This window comes from Perognathus longimembris, chromosome 3 (genome assembly GCF_023159225.1).
Source record: "Perognathus longimembris pacificus isolate PPM17 chromosome 3, ASM2315922v1, whole genome shotgun sequence".
Classification (NCBI taxonomy): domain Eukaryota; kingdom Metazoa; phylum Chordata; class Mammalia; order Rodentia; family Heteromyidae; genus Perognathus; species Perognathus longimembris.
The window spans coordinates 25,060,968-25,067,005 of NC_063163.1; positions in this window are offsets into that span (position 1 = coordinate 25,060,968).

Below are 6,038 nucleotides of genomic sequence, written 5' to 3' on the forward strand. Positions count from 1 at the left end.
AGTAGACCTGGAAATTTGGAAACATTAGAGTGATCTTCAGAGAGAATGAAGAATAAAGACATAGGGTCAGAGAAATAGTAAGAAAGGAGGTCAGTGTCCAACTGTAGGCAAAGATAATGACAGTAGGGCTGGGGCTTTTGATTTATTCATAGTTAGTAAATAATATTTTAAAGATAACTTTAGAAAAGATTACACTTTTAGCTTCTGGGGTGATTACACTTCCTTCCTTACAATGCTTGCAATTGGGAAGTATTATAAGTGAGGTATGTTATTTTTTCTTGCCAGGTCAAAACAGAGTGTTACAGTAGCCTCTTAATAAATGTCAATTACCTTCTTTTTTCCCTGAGCCTAATATTATGCTAATAAGTGTCTCCTGAATATTCATAGACTCATAGATTGTTTGATCAGGAGAAGAAGTTAGAGGTGCACTCACCCAATTCCTTCTAATAAAGGTGAAGACAAGGCTCAGAGACTGGAAAGAGTTTGTTGCAGGTTGCCCAGCAGGTTGACAAGAAAGATAAAGAGTCAAGTTGTAATGAAAGGGAGTACTAGAAACAAAGGCTATGATTTAAGGAGATGCTATAATCCAGGGCATAGAAAACTATAGGCCAGGACATGATGAGAAACAGTAGATGAACAACAAGGAATGTTACCAGTATGCTGGTATTTTGCTAAAGACGGTTTTATACATTCCTAGTTAGTGATAAGATTTTTCTACTTCTCATATTCCCCTACCCTCAGTTCAGTACAAAGTACTGCTTTCTACAGTCAGAAAGCATTTTTCCCTTGTCCTGAGAGTGAATTCTCCCTGTCTTTCTTTCCTATTAGTTCTGTTTATTTTTCGATCCAATTGTTCCACTTCTAGGCCATCTTTGCCATAAGTTGAAAACATGAGTAAAGTTTTTTGCATGGCTTTTCTAGGCTTTCCTGTCAGTTCCCATTATTAGGTGACCAAACTTTACTTTAGAATAGTTGATAGACTTCACCTAGTCCTTATAACTTTATTCAGGGATGGATAAGGCCCACAATACCTTCATGAGATCAGACTCTGACAACCAAACTTCTCATTAATATCATTTCTACCATTAAAAAATTGAGAAAAATTGCCTTGTGCCTTCAAGTATAATTTCATATATTTTACTTGAATTTTTAAATTTTTGGTATGTGTTTTCCTTAATGTTAGGTTCTGAGGTTTGTGTATGTAACAGAAAGGCATTTTCACTAGTCATTTTCTTGCCTTATATTGCACTAGAATGGTGAGATCACATTGCTTTCAACCTACAAGGCCGTCACATAACTCCAGGATTAGAGAGTGCAGTTAGCATTTACTGAGTAATTGCCACATAAGAGAAACACTATGTGTTTCTAATCAAACTGAATAGAGCCAAAGTGGAATTCAGAATCTAGAGTGGTAAAGTATATGACTTGGTAACCCTTCTTTCTATCTTTTTATTAAGTTAAGTAGGCAGAGTGACTTTCACATTTTAGCTGCAGGCAGTGGTGGTGCAGAGAAAGAAATTAGTAAGAGAAGACAGACAGATGATGCATGGGAAAGTCATGGTGTCCAGCCTCGGAGATGCTACTTTTGTGAGTTACAGGAAATAAGATTCAAACCAGGAACTGAAGAAGTTATGTTTATGAAAGAAAGTTCATACTGGGCAGAAAACAAAAGCTGGTTTTTGTGATAAGCATGACCACAAACTAGGAAGACAACTATTATTTCTTGAATCTATCATCAACCTAAATATTGCTTGAGACATTAGGGAACTCTATGTCTAGAATGAAGTCCAGGAGAGAAGTGGTGTCACTGAGAATAAAAAAGGAAGCAATGAAGAGTTCTCATAAGAACATAATATGAGATAGATGGGCTCTAAGAAGTAGCTAAAAGGATTTGGAGGGAAGTTTGGGGTCATGTAGGTGCACTCTACTAACCATAAACATTACTGTAGTATTATCTCTTTGAGCCAAGTGACACAGACATTACATTATTTAAGTCATGGAGAAATCCTTTGAGAATAGGTTTAGTATCTTCATTTTCAGCCAAGGAGGTAAGTGTTCTGACAGATTCAATGTTTTGTCAAGGTCACAAAATAGTTACACAGTGGTGATCATGGAATTCAAATCCAGGCATTGGTAACTCATCCTACATATCTAGGGTATACCCATATTGCATTACTTATGAATGGTTCTTTTTTATAGGTTGTATATTCCTAGTGGTAGTTGGCCAGAATACATACAATAAAGGATACCTAACAGCTTTGAATGCTTATTCATTTATTTATTTCCCAAAGGACACTTAGAATTGTAGGAAGAGCATAGTCTTTGAAGTTAGGCATTACTGAGCTCAGATCCCAGCATCATCATTTACTGCTTATATGCCTGGAGAAACTTGTGCTTCCTTCCTGACCCTTGGTTTGCTCATCTGTATATTAAAATATATTAACATGCTTTATAAAAATACTGTTGCAAGGCATAAATGAGTTAATGAGTGAATTGATTGGATCGTCATGCCTTGTGTTTGATAGGATGTTATTTAATGATAACTATTTTTACTTGAATACAGGAAATAAACCATGTGGAATGTGTGGGGCAGAAAGAACATATTATATGTTACTGTTGTCAGTTCACAATTCATCTTGCTTCTTTCCTAATATCCTTTCCTTTGTCTTCCATATAGAAAATAACATATGGAAATGAATTACTTTGACTTCTCCTAGTAGACACAGAATCATGTCATATCTTCTTTTTCTGTTAAAGGAAAAGGATAATATTGACCTATATCTTTCATCTTTGGTGGGTAGCCACATTACATGTTTATCGACATTTAAGAGTTCTTTTTCAAAGCTCCTCTTTTTATGGCTAGAAAGTGTGCTTCTTTCACTTGAAAGGACATCAAAGAGGCATTTCTGTATAAAATTCACTGAGTTTTTTTTCCTTAACTATGCATTGTCATGAGACCATATGGCCATAAATGATTTAGTTTTTCATGAAAAATGGTTTTAAATCACGAATGAAACCTACTAAAAAGAATTTGCATACTTGATGAAAAATAAAGGCAATAAAATGTTTAATCTGGCTGTGAGAAATGTACTGGGATTTCAAAAGCAGCCCTTATATAATAAGGAAATGCATTTTCATTATGACTGCTGCATTAGCAGTGTTGTGGAAAGTTAGCTTCTTTAGAGAGTGATGCAGAAAACTGGAGCATAAACTGTGTTCACCTTAAGATTTAAGCCAACCTGGCACATCTGGAAACCTGGTGAAGTAAAACCTGCCAGAGTTCATGTCAGTGAGGGGCTCACAATGAAAACACTTACACAAGGGGAAAAAATGGGGCTATGCAATCAGGTGTGTTGGAAGAGGAGAGACTGATTATAGCACTGAACATTAATAAAGACAAAGAAGTTTTCTTTACTACATATGAGCAAATAAACACAAGAAGGTGGGTTTTAGTAAATTTTCTAATGGAAAAGGACAGTGAAAGGACTTAATAGCAGTAAAAACAGTGGTTCTGGCAGAAGTGGAGTAAGCCATTGTATCATGGGATGACTGACAGCCTTACAGCAGGCAACAGCAATGGAGGGCGGGGATGGTTGGGCAAGCGTCAACCGAGAAAGAAAAGTTCAGTCACTACAAGGAATAGAAGAGGAAAATAGTCACCATTTCTGGCAATAGGTAAACAGAAAGGTTAGGAAGTGAAATGGCTCTTGAGAATTTCAGAAATATTGAGGAAGAAGTTGGAGTTCTTGAGTTAACTAAGTCTGACCTAAATCAATGTCTCTGAAGTTGGGTCACAAGCTTGACACCCATGAAGTTCTCTACATAGGACACTATATCTTCACATGATGTCTGAGGGAGAAATGATAACCAAACCGAAGGGTACATTCTTGTAACTAAGCAAATATGTCAATCACAGAAACAGAGCCAATCACAGTTGATCAGCTGATCAGATTAGATGTCTACCAAACTGACGTCTACTACAGCCCAACAACTTGGTCGCAATGTGTCACTGTGAGTTTGTTTACACTGGCTGTAAATATATAAAACATCTCTGGTCAAGAATGCTACCTGGGGGCTGGGGATATAGCCTAGTGGCAAGAGTGCCTGCCTCGGATACACGAGGCCCTAGGTTCGATTCCCCAGCACCACATATACAGAAAACGGCCAGAAGCGGCGCTGTGGCTCAAGTGGCAGAGTGCTAGCCTTGAGCGGGAAGAAGCCAGGGACAGTGCTTAGGCCCTGAGTCCAAGGCCCAGGACTGGCCAAAAAAAAAAAAAAAAAAAAAAAAAGAATGCTACCTGGCTCTGGAATCTCTAGCTTGCTTAAGTAAATTCATAGCCTGCAATTTGTCTGTTTTCTTTTGATAAGGTGGATGGGTTCGTAGGGAATTAACATAGTAGGGAGAGAAACCATCATGATGACTCTAGTTTACCCTCAAGAGGGTATCATAAATTACATATTAAGTTTTTTCCAAATCAAATTAAGCAAATAAGCCCTTCTATAAAAGACAGACTCTGGCAGTGCTTTTTTTTATAATGGGAAAATGGTAGCACTAAGCAGATTTAGTTTATTGTGCCACCACTACTTTGAATTAGTAGAGAAATGCAACATTGAAAAAACACCATGAATATGAAGAAGTAGAAATATAGTAAGACTGTAGCAGTATTATTTTTTCCAATAGCTAATCAAGTTGTGAAAAATATATATTACTCAAATTACTACATCAATTGAATAACATTTGCTCCTTGTGATGGGATTTATTCTGTGTTATTCTTGAAGCTTTCTGCCCAACAACTGGAATGTGAGTAATTCCTCAGGTGATGTACCCTGGGCTGCCTTCATGCTGCAGAACACCTGGCCCATGGAATATTCTAGGCACCCGGTTCAGCCAGCCAGACTCTCAGGGAAGAGGAACTATTTCTGAGTCAATTTCACAATCCACATTTAAAAAAAATGATTGCAAAGTTGCCATTTCCCCTCCCACATTTTGACAATAATAATTCATCTGTATATAATTTTGATTACTTTGACTTTACTATTGTTCCATATCTAAAGCTGTGTCAAGAATTAAACAGGTCAAGATTGTATTAGTCTAGATGAGTGAAAATAATTATTTTATTTTTAATGAGAAACACAAACAAAAGGCATTGCTAATGTACCTAGGTGGTACCAACTCCAAAATTATTTTCTCAAGTCAGTGTAAGAGTATCTACTTACAGAGATTCTCTATGTTTGTGATGTGGTCTCATAGCTATTCCAAACAAAGAAGAGATATTTGAAATAGAAAATTACAATGCTCAAGAAACCTTTATGAATATTTTGACATTTTTATCTGGAATAAGAGTAATTGTGACTAACCAAAAGAGTCTGTGTTTTATGATTTGGCTCCAAGCGCATAGTCAAAGCCACTTTACCTAGAGAGAGTTCTGGTTGTGCTATTGTTGTGGTACAGTGGGCAAACTTCTTAACTCTCTCTAAGTCTCCTCACCAACAAAAACAACATCATATTTTGATTTTTTTAAAAAAGTAGTGATTCAATGCACTAACATGAGTAGAGGATTGAGAACAGTTTCGGGGACATGGGACGACTATTAAATAGATGAGAGGAGCTAGCTAGAACACACTGTTAGCTAGTGTTTCTGTTGTCTCAAACCAGAGCTTTTGTGTTGCTCTAGTAAAAAAAAAAATGAAGACAGAGACTTGAGGGCAAGCTCAGGACTAACAGATACACAAGAAAGTAGGTTTTTCGCTCAAGTCAGCTAGGAGACTTCATCAATCAACAAGATTATCCATGAGATCCATAATTGTTGACTTTGTGCAAAGTAAAATGAATTTATCCAAAGAAAGATAGAGCAATTTTGCATAATTCTCAAAATCGTAATTTAAAATTTCAAGTAAGGTTTATTGAATTAGGGAAAGAAGTTCGACTATTTCTGTCCCAGATCTTTATTCACTTGCTATTATGATTTTTATATTAATTCTCATAAGAAGAAATTCTATTATTAAAGTACAATTATGTAACTAGGTCTAAAGTGCCT